At 39.4% G+C, this 12315-nt stretch overlaps 1 pseudogene; it reads left to right on the top strand.

Moving 5' to 3' along the window:
- Positions 1–11595: 11595 nt before the first annotated feature.
- On the top strand, positions 11596–11831 carry LOC121442228 (annotated as a pseudogene).
- Positions 11832–12315: the final 484 nt, after the last annotated feature.

The raw sequence follows: 12315 nt of genomic DNA, 5'->3' as shown, positions 1-12315 counted from the left end.
GTCCTTTAATAGGTTCATGGTTTCTGAGGTTACTACATGTTGTATACTCATATCTGAAGATGTGGGTCTGGGAACTGCAGACGAACAAGAATATGCAGTGTTTGTATTTCTGGATCCAGGTTTATCTCACTTAATGTATTATTTTCTAGGTCCATCTGTTTACCTACATATTTCATTATTTTGTTTTGCTTCATTCTATTTTAGCTGGATGGTATTCAGCTGTGTAGAAACATAGCATTTTCAATATTCTGTTGTCTGTTGAAGGACTGATGCCACTTTGCTAGACCAGCAAGATGTCTTACTATATTCTAAAACTGATCCTTTTGTGCACAGAAAAGTGTAGCTACGACCCCTTATCAAAGAAGCCTTTCTTTACAGCAAGCAGAAACAGTCACAGAAAATCACAACTGGGCACAATACAGAGATCAATGAATTGTAGGGAGCCTAGTTTCAATGAAAACATCTACATCTCAGTTCCTGCATCCATAACTCAGGGAACATCAAGGAAGAGGGATCAGGAAGATTATAAGAGCCAGAATACCAGGGAGTCTGCTTTGAAATAGTCTCTCTTAGCAACAGTTGCATGAACTGAATGGAACAATGGCACTATCTATTGACATATTACCTAATACACAAATGCATAATTATTCATAATATCTCACACTCATTTTATGTTGCTAAAATATCTCTTATTTCATGTCTGACTATTTATTTGCATTCCTTCTTTGTCACTTTTAATCTACTGAATGTTGATTGATTTTTTTTGTTGAGAAAACCTCTTAATTGTATTAATTTTTCTATTATTTTTGGTTTCTCAAAGTTATTTATGTTCATTCCTCCATTATTTCTCCACATGTGTTGGTCTTTCATTTATGTTATTCTTCACATTGTTTTTTAGGGTAGAGTGCTAGAAAATTCTCATTTCCACAGCAGACACATCATAGCATTTACCCTTCTTTTAGTGCTGCTTTTCCCGGATCCTAAAAGTTTTGGCAAATGGTATCTTTATTTTTACTTTGGGATATTTTTGAAATCTGTATTGCATTCCTCTTTAACCCAATAGTTGCTCAAAACTGTTTCTTTCTTTCTTTTTTTAATGTGCAGCTCAGACTGGTCTCAAACTCAACTCCTCCCTCTGCCTCCTTCAGGAAATCCTACTGGCATGTGCCACCACAACCGGTTCAAAACTTTCTTTTGAGCGAGTACATCCCATGTTCATCTTTTTGGGTCTGGGACACCTCACTCAGGATAGTGTTTTCTATTTCCATCCATTTGCCTGCAAAATTCGAGAAGTCATTGTTTTTTACCGCAGCGTAGTACTCTAGCGTGTATATATTCCATACTTTCTTCATCCATTCTTCCATTGAAGGGCATCTAGGTTGTTTCCAGGTTCTGGCTATTACAAATAATACAGCTATGAACATAGTTGAACAAATGCTTTTGTCATATGATAGAGCATCTCTTGGGTATATTCCCAGGAGTGGTATTGCTGGGTCCAGGGGTAAGTTGATCCCGAATTTCCTGAGAAACCGAAACACTGACTTCCACAGTGGTTGCACAAGATGGCATTCCCACCAGCAATGGATGAGGGTACCCGTTCCTCCACAGCCTCTCCAGCAAAGGTTATCCTTGGTGTTTTTGACTTTAGCCATTCTGACAGGTGTAAGATGATATCTCAAAGTTGTTTTGATTTGCATTTCCCTGATTGCTAAGGAAATAGAAAACACTATCCTGAGTGAGGTGTCCCAGACCCAAAAAGATGAACATGGGATGTACTCGCTCATAATTGGTTTCTAGCCATAAATTAGCGCCACGGAGTCTACAATAGGTGAACCTAAAGAAGCTAAGTAAGAAGGTGAACCCAAGGAAAAACATATAGTTATCCTCTTGGCTAAGGGAAGTAGACCCAATTGCCGGGGAGAAAATTAGGATCTTGGGGGTGGGGTGGGATGGGGGTAAGGGGAGATGGGGAGAGAAAAGGTAGAAGGGAAGGAGGGGGGATTTGGGGAATCAGGAGAATTGGGATAAAGGAAAGGTGGATAGGGGAGCACGGAACCACAATTCTTAGTTAAGGGAACCACTTTAGGGTGAGCAAGAGATTTGACCCTAGAGGGGCTCCCAAGTGCCCAACATGAGGTTCCCAGTTAGTTCCTTGGGTAGCTGAGGATTGGGAACCTGAAATGACCCCATCCGAGAGCAATACTGACGAATATCTTGCATATCATCATAGAACCTTCATCTGGTGATGGATGGAGACAGAGACAGACCCACACTGGAGCACTGGACTGAGCTCCCAAGGTCCCAATGAGGAGCAGAAGGAGGGAGAACATGAGCAAAGAAGTTGGGACCACGAGGCGTGCACCCACCCACTGAGACAGTGGAGCTGATCTACTGGGAGCTCACCAAGGCCAGCTGGACTGTGACCGAAAAAGCACGGGATAAAACCGGACTCTCTGAACATGGCGAACAATGAGGGCTGATGAGACGCCAAGGACAATGGCACGGGGTTTTGATCCTACTTAATGTGCTGGCTTTGTGGAAGCCTAGCCAGTTTGGATGTTCACCTTCCTAGATATGGACGGAGGGGGGAGGACCTAGGACTTACCACAGGGCAGGGAACCTGGACTGCTCTGTGGACTGGAGAGGGAGGGGGAGAGGAGTGGGGGGAGGGGTAGAAGGGTGGGAGGAGGGGGAGAAGGGTGGGAGGAGGGGGAGGGAAATGGGAGGCTGGGAGGAGGTGGAAACTTGTTTTTTGTTTATGTTTTTTTTTTTCTTCTTTTCTTAATAAAAAAAAATTATTTAAAAAAAAAAAAAAAAAAAAAAAACTTTCTTTTGGTCCCTATGCAGTTAGGTCATTTTTAAATTTTTTGTCACTGCTGATTTCTATTTAAATTTTATTCTAATCAGAAAACTATAAATTTTTTTGTGAAATTTGTTAATATCTATGTGGTCTTCACTGTCATGCTTTCAATTTTCTTGAGTAAAGTGTGTTTTCTTCTACTGTTAGAATTCATACATGTATTTACACGGTGCATTTAGACCGCTTGTACTGTCTGTCATCTCTCTCCCACCTGCCATTCTCTTTTTGCCCAGCAGGTTCATTTCCCAAATCCCTATCCTCTTGTTCTGTTCTTTGACTTGCTCATTCTAATGAGATCATCGGATAGACCTTGGGTATGGACTGCCCTGTATTTCTTCTACAAATATGTGATAATAAATGACTCTGATTTTATCTATCTGAGAAATTATCTTACCTTTAATTTGGAAAGATGGATTTATTAACTTTAGTATTTTTGATTTGGAGTCCCTCCTCCTGTGCTTTGAGTGACACCACTGTCTAGCATGCAGAGGTCATCACGAACAAAGTATGCTGACAGTATAGAAGAGGCTTTTAGAGCAGCATCAAGTCACTTTTATACTTCGGCTTTCAACATTCACTTTGCTTTAATCTGTGACAATTTGTTGATAATTTGTCCTAGGGTGAATCTCACAATTCATCTTATTTAGTGCATTTTGGGCTTCATATTTGTTTTTTTTTTATCTGATTCTTTCCTTACTGTTGTGAATTTGTTGGTGCTTATGTGCTTGGGAGGGCCTTCTGCCACTTCTTATCTCTTTTCTCTCATTACTCAATTTGTGTGCGTTTTCTTCTACTTGATGCTTTCCCCAATTACGTAAGCTAGCATTATTATTATTATCATTAAATTTCATGTATAATTTTTGTCCTCCACTAGTCCCTGAGTTTGAACATCTTTTCTTCTACTTAGTCGAACCCCTGAGTGAAATGCTTGTTTGGGTTTTTAGTTCAGTCATTGCCTCACCAGCTTCCTGGTTTATTCTTGCTGTTTTTATTTTTCCCTTTTCAGAAGTTCTTGCTTATTCATTATCTCTTGACATCAATGAGCATAGTTATGGCAATCACGTTGAATTCGTTCTTGCATTCATCATTTCTTCACTTCACTACCTCTTAAAAATTTATTCTATTCCTGCAGATTTTGCTCTTCACTCCCTTTAATCTCCAGGCTTATTTCTATGCATTTGTTCCCGCACACTGCCTTTATGCATTGCAAGTACCAGGCTTATTTCTATGAATTCATTGCAGCGCACTGCCTCTGTACATTGAAGGCCACCCTCCCAGGCTTCACACACTGGCTTCTCATAGAACATGATCCTCACCAGTCAGCATGACCACAGAATCTAGATGCTTCTCAAGCCTTGTCCGTGTCCACTGGTCATCTTTATGCTTAGTGACTTCCAGGAGTTTAGATTATGCAACTTCCTATCTGTACCTGGAACAAATGAAGTCAGATCTATGAGTCTTGTAGCAAGCAGTAAAGTCCAGGAGTTAGGTGTGTGGTCATGCTCCTTCTCTCCTTGTAGAGAAAGAGCTGAAATCTGTGTTGATATAGTATTATGAAAATGTCTCCTACATTCACAGAGACTGGAACCTTTGTTGAACCTCACAGCTAAAGTTACTAATACACACTGTGGTCACTTAAGACTGATATCCTAATGTGTACTCAGACTTTATTTTGCCTCACCTGCCTTTAGAAGAAAAATGTAGCAGCCCAATCTTAATTGCCTTGGATTCCCCATGTAACACAAGAAGCTAATATAATACATAGCTATAATCTTAAAATATGAACTCTTTCATGACCCTGACCCAGAGAACAGAGCATGTGTGTATGTCTGCTATGGTAGTCATTTTTTGAAAGTGACAAAGAGGTTGTTAAGAAACCTTGTAAAATGAATATCTAACAAAAATGATGGAAGTGGCATGTAGATATTGCTTGGTATCATTTTTGCTTGTTTTAATATGGGTCAGTTGAAATCAGTAATGTTTAATTCCTTATAAAATGATGTTAATGATTTTTTTTAAAATATCCCTCAATCTTTCCCCCAAGCAATGTCCTTTGTGATATCAAAAAAGAAAAGCAAAAGCCCACTTTTAGGTAACACACAGAGACACACCCAAACACAGAGATACAGACATGGAATGGAAAACAAACAAGACAGCATTCATGCAGACACAGATTCAGACTCATATGACAGATTAAAGACTGGAAAAGAAAACCAGCCCACAAATCACAATCTCAGAGAACCTAGACAACAATGAGGACCCTAAGAAAGACATACATAGATCTAATCTACATGGGTAGTGGAATAATAGAAGATCTCCTGAGTAAATTGGGAGCATGGGGACCTTGGCAGAGAGTTGAAGGGGAGGAGAGAGGCAGGGAGGAAAGCAGAGAAAAATGTAGAGCTCAATAAAAATCAATAAAAAAGAAAAAACCCACATTGATATGTTTTGGTTTCTTTGGGGTGGTTATTAATTTATTTACCAGTTCTGTCATCTATAATCTACTCTTTGCATTGAGCCCAGGATCACAAGCTATGCCAAGTGTCTCCACATTCATTTCAGGCACTGTCCTTTTTCAATGTGTTCATTTTTTTTTGTCTGCGATTCGCAGGGTTCTCATGAATGTCTGGGGACATGCAATAGGACTAGAGGCCCATTACTCATGCAGTGACTAGAAACACCATGGCGGACAGAAGAGAAAATAACCCCTTTTACAAAGAAACTATAGGCTTCTTTTCTTCACAGTCATGCAAAAAGCACCCACTTAACCATTGAATTCCCCGGAAACTAATAATCATCTTCCCCATCATCTCCAAAAGATAGACACATTAGAAGTCAGATCTTCATGTGGTAGTTAAAATGGAGATATTGGATGCGCAACCTTATTCCTACATTGCAACTGGAAGCCAGACTTTCTATGTGGAATAACCTTGAGAAGAGGAAACTGCCGCTTTGTTCTCTACAGTTCTGAGGAGCTAGAAAACCCAGGTCCCAGCAGCATTGGCAAATTAATATCCACTCCTTCTGTGGGAGATGAAAAGGTAAGGGAACTCTAATTTTAGTCAAACTCTCTTCCCAGCTCTTGACCTACTCCTAGGGTAAGATCTGTGGGTGCTTTGTGGAGTTCTCGCATGTCCACCTGTATTTCCAGAGGCTAAGGATCACCTCCCTCTTTGACTACCAGATATAGGCTAGTTGGAAGTGAGGCAATACCTAAAATGGAAGTCATGTGTGCTGTGCGTCCCTTCCAGGAGATGATAGTAACTTGTATTTTGCTATAGGCTCACTCTGTACTGAACTCAAGAGAGGCATGGGCGTTGTAGCTATGCCTGTTTTAAACTGCTATATTGCACCACAGTACCTGTGATTTCTCCAGGAGGTAAGTTTGCATCAGATTCCTGAGGAGTAGTGATAAATCTGAGTACTAGATGCATGCTCCAGAATTTTCCTTCCTCAGAGAGACGTTCTGAGATGATTGATCCTCCCAGTCATGTGTGACTCTGTGCTGGAGCAAGGCTTGTAGAGCCAGTGTATCACAGCTTGCCTTGTCCATGGCTAAGTGTGAACTTCCTTAGTTACATGATACATGGGAATCTTTCAGCTGGTTTCTGAAAGTCTTTCAGAGGAATTGCTCGGTGCACAGTGATGCATTTACTGAATATGTTGCTGATTAAAGAGTCTCCGACCTAATATTCTGTCATATGATGATATCTCCAGTTCTCTGACAACAGTTAGAGGTAAATGAATTTAGAATCACTAAGATCCAAAATAAGCAACTAATTTAATAGCAGAATTGGTCCTACTTGACTTAGAAACTGCAGGCACCACAGTCATACTCACTAGAGCAGAAACATATCCTACGTGAAACAAACAAATTTGTGTCAAGTAGCTGAATCGTACAGACCCAGGTTTGCAATTGCAACAGCCTCTATCCCTTTCAAATGGCTCCCTTCTACCTTTGTGTTCAGCATGGAGGTACCAAACCCACTTCTGCTCCTGTGTAAACTCCATTTTCACAGAAATTGTCTGTAGCTCTTGCTTAAATTAAATAGTAAAACATATATGCTATTTTCATTATGATCACACCTTAGTTATATTATTAGCTATTATCTAAAATAACAAAACAATATGATGCAATTCAGCTATAATTTTAACTTAACTTGTTTAAATGTGTTTACTGTTTTTATTGTTATTTTTTTTCAAAAAACAAAGAAAAGTAAAATCAAAACTGTTTGCTTTTTAGGTATTTAATCACCTTCATCCTTTTGTTCTATAAATTGTACTATAACTTTATTAAATCAATATTGTGAGGAAGTATAGTGGAAACCACTTCTCGTCTTATAGTATAAAATCCTATGGTGTTGTTTACTTTACGGACTGCCTGTAGCTATAAAACTGCATACTCTTTATCAGTTTGAAGGAGAATTATTTGTGTGCTCTGAGACTGTTAGGACGAAACTGTAAATGACTGACTTGGAAACCCTGGGTAGCTCCTCTGTGTACCAGAGACTTTCATGTTTCTGCTACTTATTTATAGAAGGCGAAGAAGGGAGGCTGCTGTCCTCTTGTTTGGATGTCAGTTGCAAAAAAAGAAATTGCTTTGATAGAAGCTGAGATCTACACTTACCTGATTGATTCTTTTTCCTGTTCTCTTTCCTCATCCACACCGTTTCCTCTTCCTCCTCCTCCTTCTTCTTTTAAAGACAGGGTTTCTCTGTGTAGCCCTGGCTGTCCTGGAACATGCCATATAGACCAGGCTGGCCTCAAACTCACAGAGCTCTTCCTGCTTCTGCCTCCCCAGTGCTGGGATTAAGGTGTGCATTGCCATCACCATCACCACCACAGAACAAATAGGTTTTTTTAAACCTGTGATTCTTCTTAGATCCCATTCTTATGTTATCACTCCTGCTCTCAGTTGCCTTAGAGGAAAACAGACACTTTATTGATCTATGAATATTTTACCTGCTCCAAGCACTAAGAACTGTGATCTTTTGTTTTTGGAAGAAATCTTTATTACACAAAATGTAACTCTCTGCTCACACCTCTCTGAGTATATTTTCCTGGAACTGTGTTTTCATTCATAACAAAATTGTTCTGATGGCTTTCTATAATAAAAATATAATACCAAAAATTTCACCTTATATATGTTTAAATCACTTATTGTTCATAAAACACCTAGAAACAGAGATTTCTAAGCTCCACTGATCAGGAAAGGGGGTTGGAAAGCATTACATAATAGGGAGAGAATTAGCTTAGGAATGATAGGGCTATGAATCAAATCTTGGTTGCCTGGATTCTGATATTGCATATTTCAAATGTCAGGCATGCAAATACCTGACATTGCTTTGCAATCGATGTACCAAACCTAAGGAGCCTGAGCCAAGACCATGCCTATGTCAGGAAGGAAACAATGAGAGATGGCTTTGATGCGGAGCACCATGGACTTAGAAGAGACTGTCTGCTGTTTCCAAATGGGAGAAACATTTCAGTATCACTGTTTTGGTGGGACAACCCGGAATCCAGATTTGAACAGCATATGTTTGAGAAATCTATTAGATGTTCAAGTCATATCAAGTGGGCAGTTGCCTGTAGTCTGGGTTCAGAGGAGAGAAAGAACATGGTCATTGCTGGTTGCAGGGATATATTTCAGACATGGCAAGAGTGAGGTAGCAAATAAAGAACATGACAGCTGTAGGGAGATACCTTCAGACATAGCAAGAGAGAAGTAGTAAATGAAGATGATCATCGAAGAACTAACTATCCAAGGTCTGAAGACAGAGCAGTGAAAGTCACCTGCCAGAGGTACTTGGCAGTCAGTGTGGGGATGCTGACCAGAGAATGTGGAGTGAAGTTCTAGATTGAGGTAGACACCTTTCTGATGAGAAAAAAATAGGAGAAGATAATGTCAGTATGGTTTTTATATCACAGAAGGTGAGAAGTGAGCACTAGTTATCGCAAGGGAGTTGACATTGGTGACTTTGATAAAATTTCATTATAATCTGGCAAAATTAAACTAGAGTGAATTTATAAATAATTAATGTCCCCCCCCCCCTGCTCTGGTTTTTAAAGACAGGATCACTGTGTAATAGCCCTAGCTGCCCTGGAACTAGCTCTTGTAGACCAGGCTGGCCTTGAACTCAGAGATCCACCTGCCTGTCTCCCAAGTGCTGGGATTAAAGGCATGTGCCACAACCACCAGCTGTTTTTCTCTTAATTATGTATAAAATAACAAATAGTTTTTATTCTCATTAATCATACCTAATAATAAGTGAATCAATGGGAATGATGTTTAAATGATAAGTAAAATTTTAATAAAATATAATGCAATTTCTATAAAAATTAAAAGGAAGTGGAAATGTATAATACAATGCTGAGGTAAAAGATTTAAGAGAGTCATTGATTTAGGTTGGCCTAGAAAACCAAATATGTCTGGGTTATATGCTCAAATTTAGAAGAAACAGACAATCAATTCAAAATGGTAAAAGGAGATTTATTAGTTCATATAACTAAAGCTCTGTAGTAGAGAGGCTGTGGTGTTTCAGGCTATTGTCTGGTCACTCTGCTGTGCTGGCTGCACTGTAAATTCAGTCCCACCCCTGCCCATGCAGTTCTCCCTGACTAGCCATCTATGTAGAAGAGGCTATCTTTCTCAGTAGCTACAGATTTCACATATCCATCCCCATTAGCTTAGCCTCTGCTGCTTGCCAGCAACCATTACTCTGTTCCTTGGAGTGCATGATCTAAAACTATTCTTTATGTTTCTTTTTTTTGGATGTGGAAGTGACAGCAAGCTCAGTTATTTCTAACCTAAAGGGATTCCTAGGTAGAGAGTTAGTTATAGAAAACTTAGGATTGCAGTGCTACATGCATGGGGACTGGATGCTGGGGTCATTAAAGACATTTACCTTATAAGAAGAAAGAAGAATATTTTTGGATGGATGAATAATGGACCAGGAGAAATGAAGCATCTTTATTCCTTACCTGTAATATTTGCTGCTGCTCATTTTAGGCTCCTGGCAACTCCAAGAACTATTTATGCTGAGAGCACTGTGGTAAAGAAAAAAGGATATCTAATATTACTTCAGTGAACATTTGTCCCCCAGACTAAATTAAAAACTCCCATTTCATGCCTTTAGATACCATTTATTCAACTCTATGTGTCTTTCATCTTATAGTGTTATGTTCTCAAGTCATGGAAAGAGCCTTGAATCCACACATTTATTAGAAAAGTCTATTCTTCTTTCTTGGTGCAAGTCAAGATGCTCTTTCACTCAATTTATCCAGTAAGTGAGCATTTTAGCTATGAGGGTGAGCAAATTTTCTGGAGAGTGTGAGGGCATTGCTGAGATGAGCACTGGCTGAGCTGTTAGGCAGGAAGACTGGGCCTTTATTACTTTGCCTTCCGTCCATCCTGTCCATTCCACCATTTCTACACTCGATGTCTTCAGCCATGAGTCCTTTCCTGCAACTTCCTTTTTATTTGTATTCTTGTGTCTCTGTATTTCTTTTTCACTGTCAAATTTCTCTACTACTGGCTCTGAGAGATAACAGGTATTAAAGAGTATGTTTAAATTACCCTATCTAATCCATAGCCCTTGGAATCATGTCTACATCTTCACTTTAAAGTGTTTATTGACCGCCTTTATTTTAAAGTTGCCCTTCACATTCCCAAATAATCTTTTGACCACTAAGATATACATATACCAGGTTCTAAGACCCTGTCAATATCTATAATTCCAAATGCACTGCTTTTATGGAAGTCCGCCTCCATATTTATTTTATCATGATGATTTTAAACTGATTCCAACACTGAAGTATTAACACGTAGCAAACAGAGTTTGAATTTTATCCTTGCACTTCAGAACACAGAAAATAACATGACAAAGGTTAGTTGTTTGTTTTCAGCTATGGTTTCCCATATAGATCCCACATAAACCCCGATTTTCTGTTGAATTTTCTAATTTATTGTTAGGTTAAGCACATACTTGCCACATTGATACGAAATACATGAGATGTAATAAAAGATTATAAAGCTTAGAAGAATAATCATCAAATGTAATGTCGTTTCTCCCTACTTGATGCTTAAATATCCTAGAAACATGTACTTTGAAAGGGAGGAAAGACACTGAATCATAGAACCAGAGGAAATTCACCTTGAATCATACCGTTTCTTTTAACTGTCAGTGAATTTTTGGTTGTTGCTTTGCTTCGTTCTATGATTTTCTGTGGTTCTATAAAAGATCTTGACATATCTCTCTTGAGACACATGGCTTCTTTCCTCTCTCTTTTGCTCTCTCTCATAAGTGAGATGTTACTCTGAAAGGCACTGGGACACCTCTGTTAAATTATACTCACTAGATGTGCAGACAATGCTGTAGTGGGCTCTACCCACTCCTACTTTCTTGTTTGGCTTTAACTGATTCCCAGTTCAAAAGAACATGAAGATCACAGTTCAGTGGTTGACTTGATTGGTAGGTTGAGACATACACAGCCAAACTTTCTTGAAGGTATAGCTATTAATCACTTCTTTAACAAAAAGGGAAATAAATTAGTTGGTGTCTAGACTTTCGTTTCCACAATTGTATTGTATTATATATTGTATATATAAGTATATTATTATAGTTTCATTGTTGAAAGAAAAACAAGGCTTGTTGTTGGGCAGGGCCTGCCATCCCCCCCCCCCCCCACACACACACACAAAGATCTCCAGCCAGGGTAGAGGCGCCAGCTTCCCCATGGGGCTGTGCTTCCCGTGCCCCGTGGAGTCCACACTGCCATCCCCGAGCCCGGAAGAGAAGAAAAAAAGCAAAGCTGGCAGAGGCAGCAGAAAGAAGACAGAAAGAGGTCGTATCCTCGGGGGATTTGGGGTATCCAATTAGTGGAGGCAAAGAGGAAGAAGAAAGAACAGTTAGAAAAGCAGATGGAAACGTCGGGACCACCAGCAGGTCGATTCAGGTGGGTGGTGTCATGAAACATCACACAGTACAGGAGTGCTATGCCACTAACTCCAGCATCTGCAGTCAGATGGATTTCAGCTGAGTGTCTCTTCTTCAGACTGATGATGAGTCAGACTTTGTATTGTTAGTGCCCTTGAGAGCAGTGTGAAAACTATACTAAAACTATTGGCAAAATTTTTTAAAAATTAAAAAAAAAGAGAAAGAAAAACAAAAAGAGAACAAAAAGAGTTGTTTCTAGTTTTCTACTTTGGATAAATCATGTAATTGCAGAAATTTTGTGAAGTCCTGTCTGTTGTGTGGCAGCTATTTCTGGAGAAACGTGAGCAAATGTCTATTCACTTAGATAGGGAACTGATAACAAATCAAAGCTCATATGTCATCAGTGTCCAACTTGGTGACCATTATGTTTTGCTGGGATTACTTACAGGAATAAGGGTAGTTTACAGGAACAGAAATTAGTCACAAATAGTTGTGTCTTTGTAGGCCACTCCAAATGGG

The sequence above is a fragment of the Microtus oregoni genome, unplaced genomic scaffold (assembly GCF_018167655.1).
Source record: "Microtus oregoni isolate MIOR12 unplaced genomic scaffold, Mior012 000088F_ref0000325, whole genome shotgun sequence".
Lineage (NCBI taxonomy): Eukaryota > Metazoa > Chordata > Mammalia > Rodentia > Cricetidae > Microtus > Microtus oregoni.
This window is presented reverse-complemented; position numbering and strand designations above follow the sequence as displayed.